Below are 16373 nucleotides of genomic sequence, written 5' to 3'. Positions count from 1 at the left end.
CTGACAGGTTAGCGCGGTATAGTCACAACCGGGAATTTCGGGCCGAACTGGGTTCGGGCCCGAAATGTAAATTGGATTGATTATTTGGCATTTTATTTAATGAATGATAATCTGAAATTTATTTGAAATTAATTGAGTATTGAATGACTATTTTACCCTTGTGAGGGTGTATGTGGGTATTTAAGCCCTAAGGGCATTTTGGTCATTTGACCCCTAATTACTATGTTTGGAAAATGTGATTTTTGAGGAAATGAAATGTTAATTTCTGGTGGCTTTCCCCTCTCATCCGAACCCTCTCATCCTCTCTGGCCCTCTTCTCCTTCAAACTTGATTTTTGAGAAGAAAGCTTGATTTTTAGCTTGGTTTGGAAGCTTGATTTGTGTTGGAAGCTTGGAGCTTGTTTGAGCAAGAGATTGAGGTAGTTTCTAGCTGAAATTATATGAGTTGTTTGTTGAATTCATGGCTGAAATATGGTGATAAAAGCATGCTTGAGATTGTTTGTTCTTGGTGTTGCATGCTTAGTGAATTGGATGTTTAAGCTTGTTAATCTCTTGATTTATGTAGGATTGAGCTTAGAGTATGATTCTAGGTTGTTTTTCATGCTTGAATCTAATATTTACTTATTGTTTTACTGCTGGAAAATATTTAGTTGTTGTTGATGAAGCTCTTATTCAAGAGCTTGATGTTGCCATGAATATGCTTGAACTCTATGATTTTTTTTTTATGCAATCTAAATTGAGGGATTAATTGCTGGATTTTAATGCTTGATAATGTGTTTTAAATCCTCAGTATTTGCTAGCTGTTGTAAGTGGATTAATTGTGATTTTGGTTGTGAAAAGCAAGCTTGAGTTCATGGAACTCAAGCTTGGTGCTTTAATGTCACTTTTTGATTTTTAGTGCAATTGTTGGGTTTAAGTTGTGGAATATGTTTATTATGACATATATTGATGCTCTGGAAAGTTTGGGAATGTTTGGGGATGATTTGAGTGAGTTTTGGGGGTTTAAAGATTGAGAAATTTCGTGTTCTCTGCCCAGACAACCGGAATTCCGGTTGGAGTTCATCGGGAAATGCTGAATTTTGTTTCGACCATAACTTTTGACTCGAGACTCCGTTTGGGACGTTCTTTATACCGTTGGAAAGCTCTTTTCGAGCTCTATGTGATTATCTGTATTTGAAATGCCATGAATTTATTTTATGAATATGAAATCAGGGGTTAACCCTATTTGTGAAAATCCCGGATAGTGTGACTAGGATTACCGGCACCTGGTCAGGAGCACCCGGGGATTCGGAATCTCTGCCTTTGCGGGACAACAGGTAAGACAGTAGTTGCACGTAGAGATATGCACAGTGGTGCTTATATTGAATATTATATTGGTGATAATTAGAAACCGGGATTAGGGTTATTACCCTAAAGTGAGCGGTTTAATGGCCTAGGGTTATTACCCTAGTAATTATTAATGTGTAAATGCTATGCCATGCTAAATATATTGTAATAAAGAATTATGCGCACAAGGCATAATTAAGTTAGACTCGGTAAATTAGTACCTTGAGTTTGATAGCAATGCGGTCTAGGGTTATTACCCTAGAAGTTATGTGAAGGTAAGAAAGTCATGATGTACAATAATATTGCTAATTAAGTGAAAGCATGAATTAGGGTTATTAATCTCTATAAGTGTTATTTTGAGCATGAAATGATATGTTATATGAGAGACTATTTGGTATGTAATTTAGGGTTATTACCCTAAGATTCTATATGTTTTGTTATCTATTGAATACATACATATATTTCAAGAGTTATGTGCATAAGACATAACTTGGTTAGACCTAGTATATTACTAGGATAAACCACTAAAAGAACGTAATGTATGGATTACGCAAATATATATGAATAGGGTTATGTGAACAAGGCATAACCAGGTTAGACTCGGTAATTATAATCGAGATAAACCTTACTAAGGCCTTATTGTAAATAGACGTGTGAGTGTAACACGTAGGTCTATGCTACATAGACATATATAGACGTGTGGGAGCAACACGTAGGTCTATGCTACATAGACATATATAGGCGTGTAAGCGTAACACGCAGGTCTATAGCAAATAGACAAATAGTGCAGTGGCACCAATAATTATATGATAAATGTATATGTTGAGACTAAGGGTTATGCGCTCAAGGCATAACCAGGTTGGACTCGGTAATAAGAACCGAGATGAACTGATCTAAGGCCTTATTGTAAATAGACGTGTGAGAGCAACACGTGGGTCTACGCCACGTAGACATAAATAGACGTGTGAGCGCAACACGTAGGTCTACGCCACGTAGACATAAATAGGCATGTGAGCGTAACATGCAGGTCTGTGTCACACAGACAAATTTGAATAGCATTGTTGTTTATATTGTATGATGAGCATATTATTGATATGTTTTATACTGTCTTGCTGGGCTTGGCTCACGGGTGCTCTACTGTGCAGGAAAGGGTAGGACTTATGCTGATCAGCCATGAGTGCAGGAGTTGGACGAGGAATGTACATGTCCGGGCCATATCAGACCAAGCGGGTTAAGGGTCTATCAGTGATGAACTTTTGAATTCTATTTTGCCGTTTAGGTCGGCTAGAAATAAATGACTTGTAATAGCGTTTGTAAATATTTTTGGGATCCCAACTATTTTAAAAGTTTAAATATATTACAAGTTTATTTTCATTCTGTTTAATATAAAAGTTTGAATCTGCGCTATTTTGATTAGTAATCCCGTTTAGGGGATTAGGGTTTCATAAGTATTTTGGGTAGCTGCCTATTTATTCAGGGCGTTACAATTTGGTATCAGAGCGCCAAGGTTTTTAAACTTCCTGTAGACCGGCCGAACATGTACATTCGTCGTCAGAGATAAGCTCGACTCATGGTGCAGTAAGTATTGAGAGTAAATACTTGACTGTATGTGTGATCATTTGTTTACCGCTTTCCATTTTAGGCAGTATGCAAGCATCTAGAGTATGTATGTTATATGTGATGTCATGCTTTAAATGCTATATGATTAAGTGTTTATTTATATGAGGTAAATAGATGAGTTAGGGTTTAAGGCATTAAGTGCGTAAGTGTGATATTGGTGCTTAATTCGCTGGGGTTGTTGATTACACGGGTACTAGTAGTGGACCCTCTTTAATCATCTAGACCAGAGGGCGAATTAGTAGAGCCTGGTGTAGACCAAACCAATTCACCGCACTGCCCCCACCTCCGCAAAATCTGGGGAAATAATGCGGAGGTTGGCAATGCTAATCCTCCTGCTGAATGGCAGCAGATGTTTCAAGAAATGTGAAGTGTCATACTTCGTCAAGAAGAAGAGTTGCGACGATTAAGGCAACCAGCTGCCCCTGTTGATCAAGTGTTACCACCAGCACCTGTGCCAGTGGTGGGTAACTAGGGGTTTGTTATGTCGCATTGAGACTCGGTGTTTGAGCGGTTCGTGAAGCTGCAACCTCCGATTTTTCTAGGAGGTATTGACATAATTAAGGCCAAGCAGTGGATGAAGAGAGGACTGAATGCCACAATCAGTCGGGACTTGAAGGTTACCACTTCACATGACACTTTGTACAAGAAAGTGATAGAGCTAGCCTTAATTGTTGAGGAGGCTGAATAATCTGTAATAAATGAGCAGACCACAAAGGATGTCGTCACGGCATCGAATCCGCCTGCGAGTGGTAACGTCAGTAAGGCGACCGACAGTGGCAACCCTGATTACAAACGGATGTTTGAGGCTTTCGAAGTATCAGGGAGTAATAGAAAGTATCGGGGAAATTGAGGTGACCGTCAAGGTCACGAATCCTCTTTCAAGTCATATCTTGAATGTCCGAAATGTAAGAATCACGATCAGGGTAAAAGATGGGCCAAAGCTACGTAGTATATTTGATATAGATTATATGAATCGGACGTTCCAAGATTACCTGATTAGATGTGTGATCGTGTTTATCGATGACATCTTGGTGTAATCTGAAACAGATAAAGAACATGAGTTGCATCTCAGATCAGTTTCACAATGATTACAGGACAATAAGCTGTATGGTAAATTCAAGAAGTGTGAGTTTTGGTTATCCCATGTCTCATTTCTGGGGCACATAGTGGATAAAGATGGGATCATAGTGGATCCGACAATAATTGAAGCTGTTCGGGATTGGCCAGTACCAAAGTCAGCTACAGAGGTCAGAAGTTTTCTGGGTTTGGCTGGTTATTATCATCGGTTCGTTGAGGGATTTTTAAAGATTGATGTACCCTTAACGGAGCTGACCCGAAAGAACCAGAAGTTTGTTTGGACTGATCCGTGTGAGAAAAGTTTTTTGGAGTTAAAGCAACGCTTAATTACCGCTCTTGTAGTAACTCTTCCTTCAGATAAGGAAAAGTTTGTGGTATATTGTGATGCCTCGAGACAGGGTCTCGACTGTGTGCTTATGCAGGCTGGGAGGGTAATAGCTTATGCTTCTCGACAGTTAAAGGAGTACGAGCAGAGGTACCTTACTCACGATCTAGAACTCGAAGCAGTGGTATTTGCGCTAAAGATTTGGCGGCCTTACCTTTATGGCGAGAAATGTGAGATATACACTGATCATAAAAGTCTGAAATACTTCTTTACCCAGAAAGACCTGAATATGAGACAGAGGCGTTGGCTAGAGTTGGTGAAGGATTATGATTGTGAGATCCTTTATCACCATGGTAAGGCCAACGTGGTTGCTGATGCCTTAACTAGAAAGGGTCAGAGTCAGTTAAATACGGTGAAGCAAATCTCCCAGCAGCTAGCAAATGAGATGACTCGAGCTAAGATTGAGTTGGTTGTAGGGTAATTAGCTAATATTACCCTGCAATCTACTCTTTTGGAGCGAATCAAAGAAGCACAAGTGCAAGATTCAGAATTAGTAAAAACTCGAGTTAGGGTTTCTGTTGGGAAGGTTAGTGATTTCTCAGTAGATGAAACGGGAATGCTGAGATTCGGGAATCGAGTTTGTATGCCCATGGATGAGAACATCAAGAAAGAGATCATTGATGAATCTCACACGACTTCTTATTCAGTTCATCCAGGGTCAACAAAGATGTACCAAGACCTGAAAGCCATGTTCTGGTGGCCAGGCATGAAGAATGATATCGCTGAATATGTTGCTAAGTGCCTTACGTTTCAGCAAGTGAAAGTTGAGCACCAGCGACCTGTAGGGTTGCTGCAACCACTGAAGATACCAGAGTGGAAATGGGAAGTTTTACCTATGGACTTTGTGGTAGGTATGCCTAAAGCCTCGGGACAATTTGACTCTGTGTGGGTCATAGTGGACAAGTTTACAAAGTCTGCTCACTTTTTACCTGTTTGGACAAATTTCTCCATTGACCAGTATGCTGAGTTGTATGTCAGAGAAATTGTTCGTTTGCATGGTGTCCCAAAGTCCATTGTGTCGGATAGAGATCCGAAGTTTACATCAAGATTCTGGAAAAGTCTGCATCGAGCTATGGGAACTCAGTTAAAGTTTAGCACAACTTTTCATCCTCAGACGGATGGGCAATCCGAGAGGACCATTCAGATTTTAGAGGACATGCTACGGGCATGTGTGCTTGACTTTGAGGGATCATGGGTAAAGTACCTTCCACTGATCGAGTTTTCTTATAATAACAGCTATCAGGCAACAATCGGGATGGCCCCTTATGAACTTTTATATGGAAGAAAGTGTAGATCGCCCATTCACTGGGATGAAGTGGGTGAAAGAAAGTTCTTGGGTCCCGAAGCTGTTAAAAAAAAAACAAGTGAGGCAGTTGATAAGATTAGAGCGCGAATGCTCGCGGCTCAGAGTAGGCAGAAGAGTTATGCCGATCCAAAGCGCAGAGATATTGATTTTTCAGGTCGGGGACATGGTATTTCTCCGAATATCTCAGAGGAAAGGCATAAAGCGCTTTGGGAAGAAAGGAAAACTTAGCCCAAGGTTCATTGGACCTTTTGAAATCCTTGAGAGGATAGGGCAAGTAGTGTACAGGTTGGCTATGCCCCCAGCGCTGGCAGCTGTACATAATGTGTTTCATGTTTCAATGCTTCGGAAGTATGTCTCAGACTCGTCCCATGTTCTGAGTTATGAAGCATTGGAACTTCAGCCGGACTTGTCATACGAGGAATAACCAGTGCAGATACTTGATAGAAGAGAGAAAGTCTTGAGAAGCAAGACAGTGGCACTGGTGAAAGTACTATGGAAGAACAGTAAGGTAGAAGAGGCAACCTGGGAACTCGAGACGGATATGTAGCAGAAATATCCGGAGTTGTTCAGGTAAATTTCGAGACGAAATTTCTATAAGGAGGGGGTAATTGTAATACCCGAAATTAAGAAATGGATTAGCAAAACCCTAACTAGATAATTATGTATAATTGAGGAATTATATTATTATATAGTTCAATATATGTGATTTTACATGAATTTTAATATATTAAAGACCGTGTTGGTGAGCTAGGGGCATTTTGGTAATTATGACCCGAGAAGGGTAAAATGATGAAATTAATTTAATTACGTGCTTAATAGAACTATATTATTATATAGTATGCCTGTGTTGTCTTTTCAGGTGTGTTCTGACAGGTTAGCGCGGTATAGTCACAACCGGGAATTTCGGGCCGAACTGGGTTCGGGCCCGAAATGTAAATTGGATTGATTATTTGGCATTTTATTTAATGAATGATAATCTGAAATTTATTTGAAATTAATTGAGTATTGAATGACTATTTTACCCTTGTGAGGGTGTATGTGGGTATTTAAGCCCTAAGGGCATTTTGGTCATTTGACCCCTAATTACTATGTTTGGAAAATGTGATTTTTGAGGAAATGAAATGTTAATTTCTGGTGGCTTTCCCCTCTCAACCGAACCCTCTCATCCTCTCTAACCCTCTTCTCCTTCAAACTTGATTTTTGAGAAGAAAGCTTGATTTTTAGCTTGGTTTGGAAGCTTGATTTGTGTTGGAAGCTTGGAGCTTGTTTGAGCAAGAGATTGAGGTAGTTTCTAGCTGAAATTATATGAGTTGTTTGTTGAATTCATGGCTGAAATATGGTGATAAAAGCATGCTTGAGATTGTTTGTTCTTGGTGTTGCATGCTTAGTGAATTGGATGTTTAAGCTTGTTAATCTCTTGATTTATGTAGGATTGAGCTTAGAGTATGATTCTAGGTTGTTTTTCATGCTTGAATCTAATATTTACTTATTGTTTTACTGCTGGAAAATATTTAGTTGTTGTTGATGAAGCTCTTATTCAAGAGCTTGATGTTGCCATGAACATGCTTGAACTCTATGATTTTTTTTTATTCAATCTAAATTGAGGGATTAATTGCTGGATTTTAATGCTTGATAATGTGTTTTAAATCCTCAGTATTTGCTAGCTGTTGTAAGTGGATTAATTGTGATTTTGGTTGTGAAAAGCAAGCTTGAGTTCATGGAACTCAAGCTTGGTGCTTTAATGGCACTTTTTGATTTTTAGTGCAATTGTTGGGTTTAAGTTGTGGAATATGTTTATTATGACATATATTGATGCTCTGGAAAGTTTGGGAATGTTTGGGGATGATTTGAGTGAGTTTTGGGGGTTTAAAGATTGAGAAATTTCGTGTTCTCTGCCCAGACAACCGGAATTCCGGTTGGTTCATCCGGAATTCCGGTTGGAGTTCATCGAGAAATGCTGAATTTTGTTTCGACCATAACTTTTGACTCGAGACTCTGTTTGGGACGTTCTTTATACCGTTGGAAAGCTCTTTTCGAGCTCTATGTGATTATCTGTATTTGAAATGCCATGAATTTATTTTATGAATATGAAATCAGGGGTTAACCCTATTTGTGAAAATCCCGGATAGTGTGACTAGGATTACCGGCACCTGGTGAGGAGCACCTGGGGATTCAGAATCTCTGCCTTTGCGGGACAACAGGTAAGACAGTAGTTGCAGGTAGAGATATGCACGGTGGTGCTTATATTGAATATTATATTGGTGATAATTAGAAACCGGGATTAGGGTTATTACCCTAAAGTGAGCGGTTTAATGGCCTAGGGTTATTACCCTAGTAATTATTAATGTGTAAATGCTATGCCATGCTAAATATATTGTAATAAAGAATTATGCGCACAAGGCATAATTAAGTTAGACTCGGTAAATTAGTACCTTGAGTTTGATAGCAATGCGGTCTAGGGTTATTACCCTAGAAGTTATGTGAAGGTAAGAAAGTCATGATGTACAATAATATTGCTAATTAAGTGAAAGCATGAATTAGGGTTATTAATCTCTATAAGTGTTATTTTGAGCATGCAATGATATGTTATATGAGAGACTATTTGGTATGTAATTTAGGGTTATTACCCTAAGATTCTATATGTTTTGTTATCTATTGAATACATACATATATTTCAAGAGTTATGTGCATAAGACATAACTTGGTTAGACCTAGTATATTACTAGGACAAACCACTGAAAGAACGTAATGTATGGATTACGCAAATATATATGAATAGGGTTATGTGAACAAGGCATAACCAGGTTAGACTCAGTAATTATAATCGAGATAAACCTTACTAAGGCCTTATTGTAAATAGACGTGTGAGCGTAACACGTAGGTCTATGCTACATAGACATATATAGACGTGTGGGAGCAACACGTAGGTCTATGCTACATAGACATATATAGGCGTGTAAGCGTAACACGCAGGTCTATAGCAAATAGACAAATAGTGCAGTGGCACAAATAATTATATGATAAATGTATATGTTGAGACTAAGGGTTATGCGCTCAAGGCATAACCAGGTTGGACTCGGTAACAAGAACCGAGATGAACTTATCTAAGGCCTTATTGTAAATAGACGTGTGAGAGCAACACGTGGGTCTACGCCACGTAGACATAAATAGACGTGTGAGCGTAACACGTAGGTCTAGGCCACATAGACATAGATAGGCATGTGAGCGTAACATGCAGGTCTGTGTCACACAGACAAATTTGAATAGCATTGTTGTTTATATTGTATGATGAGCATATTATTGATATGTTTTATACTGTCTTGCTGGGCTTGGCTCACGGGTGCTCTACTGTGCAGGAAAGGGTAGGACTTATGCTGATCAGCCATGAGTGCAGGAGCTGGACGAAGAATGTACATGTCCGGGCCATATCAGACCAAGCGGGTTAAGGGTCTATCAGTGATGAACTTTTGAATTCTATTTTGCCGTTTAGGTCGGCTAGAAATAAATGACTTGTAATAGCGTTTGTAAATATTTTTGGGATCCCAACTATTTTAAAAGTTTAAATATATTACAAGTTTATTTTCATTCTGTTTAATATAAAAGTTTAAATCTGCGCTATTTTGATTAGTAATCCCGTTTAGGGGATTAGGGTTTCATAAGTATTTTGGGTAGCTGCCTATTTATTCAGGGTGTTACAATTTGGTATCAGAGCGCCAAGGTTTTTAAACTTCCTGTAGACCGGCCGAACATGTACATTCGTCGTCAGAGATAAGCTCGACTCATGGTGCAGTAAGTATTGAGAGTAAATACTTGACTGTATGTGTGATCATTTGTTTACCGCTTTCCATTTTAGGCAGTATGCAAGCATCTAGAGTATGTATGTTATATGTGATGTCATGCTTTAAATGCTATATGATTAAGTGTTTATTTATATGAGGTAAATAGATGAGTTAGGGTTTAAGGCATTAAGTGCGTAAGTGTGATATTGGTGCTTAATTCGCTGGGGTTGTTGATTACACGGGTACTAGTAGTGGACCCTCTTTAATCATCTAGACCAGAGGGCGAATTAGTAGAGCCTGGTGTAGACCAAACCAATTCACCGCACTGCCCCCACCTCCGCAAAATCCGGGGAAATAATGCGGAGGTTGGCAATGCTAATCCTCCTGCTGAATGGCAGCAGATGTTTCAAGAAATGCGAAGTGTCATACTTCGTCAAGAAGAAGAGTTGCGACGATTAAGGCAACCAGCTGCCCCTGTTGATCAAGTGTTACCACCAGCACCTGTGCCAGTGGTGGGTAACCAGGGGTTTGTTATGTCGCATTGAGACTCGGTGTTTGAGCGGTTCGTGAAGCTGCAACCTCCAATTTTTCTAGGAGGTATTGACATAATTAAGGCCAAGCAGTGGATGAAGAGAGGACTGAATGCCACAATCAGTCGGGACTTGAAGATTACCACTTCACATGACACTTTGTACAAGAAAGTGATAGAGCTAGCCTTAATTGTTGAGGAGGCTGAATAATCTGTAATAAATGAGCAGACCACAAAGGATGCCGTCACGGCATCGAATCCGCCTGCTAGTGGTAACGTCAGTAAGGGGACCGACAGTGGCAACCCTGATTACAAACGGATGTTTGAGGCTTTCGAAGTATCAGGGAGTAATAGAAAGTATCGGGGAAATTGAGGTGACCGTCAAGGTCACGAATCCTCTTTCAAGTCATATCTTGAATGTCCGAAATGTAAGAATCACCATAAGGGTAAAAGATGGGCCAAAGCTACGTAGTATATTTGATATAGATTATATGAATCGGACGTTCCAAGATTACCTGATTAGATGTGTGATCGTGTTTATCGATGACATCTTGGTGTAATCTGAAATAGATAAAGAACATGAGTTGCATCTCAGATCAGTTTCACAATGATTACAGGACAATAAGATGTATGGTAAATTCAAGAAGTGTGAGTTTTGGTTATCCCATGTCTCATTTCTGGGGCACATAGTGGATAAAGATGGGATCATAGTGGATCCGACAATAATTGAAGCTGTTCGGGATTGGCCAGTACCAAAGTCAGCTACAGAGGTCAGAAGTTTTCTGGGTTTGGCTGGTTATTATCATCGGTTCGTTGAGGGATTTTTAAAGATTGATGTACCCTTAACGGAGCTGACCCGAAAGAACCAGAAGTTTGTTTGGACTGATCCGTGTGAGAAAAGTTTTTTGGAGTTAAAGCAACGCTTAATTACCGCTCTTGTAGTAACTCTTCCTTCAGATAAGGAAAAGTTTGTGGTATATTGTGATGCCTCGAGACAGGGTCTCGGCTGTGTGCTTATGCAGGCTGGGAGGGTAATAGCTTATGCTTCTCGGCAGTTAAAGGAGTACGAGCAGAGGTACCCTACTCACGATCTAGAACTCGAAGCAGTGGTATTTGCGCTAAAGATTTGGCGGCCTTACCTTTATGGCGAGAAATGTAAGATATACACTGATCATAAAAGTCTGAAATACTTCTTTACCCAGAAAGACCTGAATATTAGACAGAGGCGTTGGCTAGAGTTGGTGAAGGATTATGATTGTGAGATCCTTTATCACCCTGGTAAGGCCAACGTGGTTGTTGATGCCTTAACTAGAAAGGGTCAGAGTCAGTTAAATACGGTGAAGCAAATCTCCCAGCAGCTAGCAAATGAGATGACTCGAGCTAAGATTGAGTTGGTTGTAGGGTAATTAGCTAATATTACCCTGCAATCTACTCTTTTGGAGCGAATCAAAGAAGCACAAGTGCAAGATTCAGAATTAGTAAAAACTCGAGTTAGGGTTTCGGTTGGGAAGGTTAGTGATTTCTCAGTAGATGAAACGGGAATGCTGAGATTCGGGAATCGAGTTTGTATGCCCATGGATGAGAACATCAAGAAAGAGATCATGGATGAATCTCACACGACTTCTTATTCAGTTCATCCAGGGTCAACAAAGATGTACCAAGACCTGAAAGCCATGTTCTGGTGGCCAGGCATGAAGAATGATATCGCTGAATATGTTGCTAAGTGCCTTACGTGTCAGCAAGTGAAAGTTGAGCACCAGCGACCTGTAGGGTTGCTGCAACCACTGAAGATACCAGAGTGGAAATGGGAAGTTTTACCTATGGACTTTGTGGTAGGTATGCCTAAAGCCTCGGGACAATTTGACTCTGTGTGGGTCATAGGGGACAAGTTTACAAAGTCTGCTCACTTTTTACCTGTTCGGACAAATTTCTCCATTGACCAGTATGCTGAGTTGTATGTCAGAGAAATTGTTCGTTTGCATGGTGTCCCAAAGTCCATTGTGTCGGATAGAGATCCGAAGTTTACATCAAGATTCTGGAAAAGTCTGCATCGAGCTATGGGAACTCAGTTAAAGTTTAGCACAACTTTTCATCCTCAGACGGATGGGCAATCCGAGAGGACCATTCAGATTTTAGAGGACATGCTACGGGCATGTGTGCTTGACTTTGAGGGATCATGGGTAAAGTACCTTCCACTAATCGAGTTTTCTTATAATAACAGCTATCAGGCAACAATTGGGATGGCCCCTTATGAACTTTTATATGGAAGAAAGTGTAGATCGCCCATTCACTGGGATGAAGTGGGTGAAAGAAAGTTCTTGGGTCCCGAAGCTGTTAAAAAAAAAACAAGTGAGGCAGTTGATAAGATTAGAGCGCGAATGCTCGCGGCTCAGAGTAGGCAAAAGAGTTATGCCGATCCAAAGCGCAGAGATATTGATTTTTCAGGTCGGGGACATGGTATTTCTCCGAATATCTCAGAGGAAAGGCATAAAGCGCTTTGGGAAGAAAGGAAAACTTAGCCCAAGGTTCATTGGACCTTTTGAAATCCTTGAGAGGATAGGGCAAGTAGTGTACAGGTTGGCTATGCCCCCAGCGCTGGCAGCTGTACATAATGTGTTTCATGTTTCAATGCTTCGGAAGTATGTCTCACACTCGTCCCATGTTCTGAGTTATGAAGCATTGGAACTTCAGCCGGACTTGTCATACGAGGAATAACCAGTGCAGATACTTGATAGAAGAGAGAAAGTCTTGAGAAGCGAGACAGTGGCACTGGTGAAAGTACTATGGAAGAACAGTAAGGTAGAAGAGGCAACCTGGGAACTCGAGACGGATATGTAGCAGAAATATCCGGAGTTGTTCAGGTAAATTTCGAGACGAAATTTCTATAAGGAGGGGGTAATTGTAATACCCGAAATTAAGAAATGGATTAGCAAAACCCTAACTAGATAATTATGTATAATTGAGGAATTATATTATTATATAGTTCAATATATGTGATTTTACATGAATTTTAATATATTAAAGACCCCGTTGGTGAGCCAGGGGCATTTTGGTAATTGTGACCCGAGAAGGGTAAAATGATGAAATTAATTTAATTACGTGCTTAATAGAACTATATTATTATATAGTATGCCTGTGTTGTCTTTTCAGGTGTGTTCTGACAGGTTAGCGCGGTATAGTCACAACCGGGAATTTCGGGCCGAACCGGGTTCGGGCCCGAAATGTAAATTGGATTGATTATTTGGCATTTTATTTAATGAATGATAATCTGAAATTTATTTGAAATTAATTGAGTATTGAATGACTATTTTACCCTTGTGAGGGTGTATGTGGGTATTTAAGCCCTAAGGGCATTTTGGTCATTTGACCCCTAATTACTATGTTTGGAAAATGTGATTTTTGAGGAAATGAAATGTTAATTTCTGGTGGCTTTCCCCTCTCAACCGAACCCTCTCATCCTCTCTAACCCTCTTCTCCTTCAAACTTGATTTTTGAGAAGAAAGCTTGATTTTTAGCTTGGTTTGGAAGCTTGATTTGTGTTGGAAGCTTGGAGCTTGTTTGAGCAAGAGATTGAGGTAGTTTCTAGCTGGAATTATATGAGTTGTTTGTTGAATTCATGGCTGAAATATGGTGATAAAAGCATGCTTGAGATTGTTTGTTCTTGGTGTTGCATGCTTAGTGAATTGGATGTTTAAGCTTGTTAATCTCTTGATTTATGTAGGATTGAGCTTAGAGTATGATTCTAGGTTGTTTTTGATGCTTGAATCTAATATTTACTTATTGTTTTACTGCTGGAAAATATTTAGTTGTTGTTGATGAAGCTCTTATTCAAGAGCTTGATGTTGCCATGAACATGCTTGAACTCTATGATTTTTTTTTATGCAATCTAAATTGAGGGATTAATTGCTGGATTTTAATGCTTGATAATGTGTTTTAAATCCTCAGTATTTGCTAGCTGTTGTAAGTTGATTAATTGTGATTTTGGTTGTGAAAAGCAAGCTTGAGTTCATGGAACTCAAGCTTGGTGCTTTAATGGCACTTTTTTATTTTTAGTGCAATTGTTGGGTTTAAGTTGTGGAATATGTTTATTATGACATATATTGATGCTCTGGAAAGTTTGGGAATGTTTGGGGATGATTTGAGTGAGTTTTGGGGGTTTAAAGATTGAGAAATTTCGTGTTCTCTGCCCAGACAACCGGAATTCCGGTTGGTTCATCCAGAATTCCGGTTGGAGTTCATCGGGAAATGCTGAATTTTGTTTCGACCATAACTTTTGACTCGAGACTCCGTTTGGGACGTTCTTTATACTGTTGGAAAGCTCTTTTCGAGCTCTATGTGATTATCTGTATTTGAAATGCCATGAATTTATTTTATGAATATGAAATCAGGGGTTAACCCTATTTGTGAAAATCCCGGATAGTGTGACTAGGATTACCGGCACCTGGTCAGGAGCACCCGGGGATTCGGAATCTCTGCCTTTGCGGGACAACAGGTAAGACAGTAGTTGCACGTAGAGATATGCACGGTGGTGCTTATATTGAATATTATATTGGTGATAATTAGAAACCGGGATTAGGGTTATTACCCTAAAGTGAGCGGTTTAATGGCCTAGGGTTATTACCCTAGTAATTATTAATGTGTAAATGCTATGCCATGCTAAATATATTGTAATAAAGAATTATGCGCAGAAGGCATAATTAAGTTAGACTCGGTAAATTAGTACCTTGAGTTTGATAGCAATGCGGTCTAGGGTTATTACCCTAGAAGTTATGTGAAGGTAAGAAAGTCATGATGTACAATAATATTGCTAATTAAGTGAAAGCATGAATTAGGGTTATTAATCTCTATAAGTGTTATTTTGAGCATGCAATGATATGTTATATGAGAGACTATTTGGTATGTAATTTAGGGTTATTACCCTAAGATTCTATATGTTTTGTTATCTATTGAATACATACATATATTTCAAGAGTTATGTGCATAAGACATAACTTGGTTAGACCTAGTATATTACTAGGATAAACCACTGAAAGAACGTAATGTATGGATTACGCAAATATATATGAATAGGGTTATGTGAACAAGGCATAACCAGGTTAGACTCGGTAATTATAATCGAGATAAACCTTACTAAGGCCTTATTGTAAATAGACGTGTGAGCGTAACACGTAGGTCTATTCTACATAGACATATATAGACGTGTGGGAGCAACACGTAGGTCTATGCTACATAGACATATATAGGCGTGTAAGCGTAACACGCAGGTCTATAGCAAATAGACAAATAGTGCAGTGGCACCAATAATTATATGATAAATGTATATGTTGAGACTAAGGGTTATGCGCTCAAGGCATAACCAGGTTGGACTCGGTAACAAGAACCGAGATGAACTGATCTAAGGCCTTATTGTAAATAGACGTGTGAGAGCAACACGTGGGTCTACGCCACGTAGACATAAATAGACGTGTGAGCGCAACACGTAGGTCTACGCCACGTAGACATAAATAGGCATGTGAGCGTAACATGGAGGTCTGTGTCACACAGACAAATTTGAATAGCATTGTTGTTTATATTGTATGATGAGCATATTATTGATATGTTTTATACTGTCTTGCTGGGCTTGGCTCACGGGTGCTCTACTGTGCAGGAAAGGGTAGGACTTATGCTGATCAGCCATGAGTGCAGGAGCTAGACGAAGAATGTACATGTCCGGGCCATATCAGACCAAGCGGGTTAAGGGTCTATCAGTGATGAACTTTTGAATTCTATTTTGCCGTTTAGGTCGGCTAGAAATAAATGACTTGTAATAGCGTTTGTAAATATTTTTGGGATCCCAACTATTTTAAAAGTTTAAATATATTACAAGTTTATTTTCATTCTGTTTAATATAAAAGTTTAAATCTACATTTGTTTTGATTAGTAATCCCGTTTAGGGGATTAGGGTTTCATAAGTATTTTGGGTAGCTGCCTATTTATTCAGGGTGTTACAATTTGGTATCAGAGCGCCAAGGTTTTTAAACTTCCTGTAGACCGGCCGAACATGTACATTCGTCGTCAGAGATAAGCTCGACTCATGGTGCAGTAAGTATTGAGAGTAAATACTTGACTGTATGTGTGATCATTTGTTTACCGCTTTCCATTTTAGGCAGTATGCAAGCATCTAGAGTATGTATGTTATATGTGATGTCATGCTTTAAATGCTATATGATTAAGTGTTTATTTATATGAGGTAAATAGATGAGTTAGGGTTTAAGGCATTAAGTGCGTAAGTGTGATATTGGTGCTTAATTCGCTGGGGTTGTTGATTACACGGGTACTAGTAGTGGACCCTCTTTAATCATCTAGACCAGAG

General features: G+C 39.4%; 3 long non-coding RNA genes across 3 annotated transcripts; all 3 read left to right on the top strand.

The window, feature by feature from the left end:
* The first annotated feature begins 325 nt into the window (after positions 1–325).
* Positions 326–2511, top strand: LOC133029937 (uncharacterized). The gene is made up of 3 exons (XR_009683867.1): positions 326–418; positions 1253–1315; positions 2471–2511. It is a non-coding gene; the product is annotated as an uncharacterized LOC133029937 (long non-coding RNA).
* A 3950-nt stretch (positions 2512–6461) lies between these two features.
* Positions 6462–9302, top strand: LOC133029936 (uncharacterized). The gene is made up of 3 exons (XR_009683866.1): positions 6462–6997; positions 7852–7914; positions 9070–9302. It is a non-coding gene; the product is annotated as an uncharacterized LOC133029936 (long non-coding RNA).
* Positions 9303–13266: 3964 nt separating this feature from the next.
* On the top strand, positions 13267–15900 carry LOC133029935 (uncharacterized). The gene is made up of 3 exons (XR_009683865.1): positions 13267–13596; positions 14451–14513; positions 15669–15900. It is a non-coding gene; the product is annotated as an uncharacterized LOC133029935 (long non-coding RNA).
* The last annotated feature ends 473 nt before the right edge of the window (positions 15901–16373 follow it).

Source organism: Cannabis sativa, chromosome 8, assembly GCF_029168945.1.
Source record: "Cannabis sativa cultivar Pink pepper isolate KNU-18-1 chromosome 8, ASM2916894v1, whole genome shotgun sequence".
NCBI classification, from domain to species: Eukaryota; Viridiplantae; Streptophyta; class Magnoliopsida; order Rosales; family Cannabaceae; genus Cannabis; species Cannabis sativa.
Note: the sequence above shows the minus strand (reverse complement) of the source record. Positions and strands in the feature narration are given on the sequence as shown.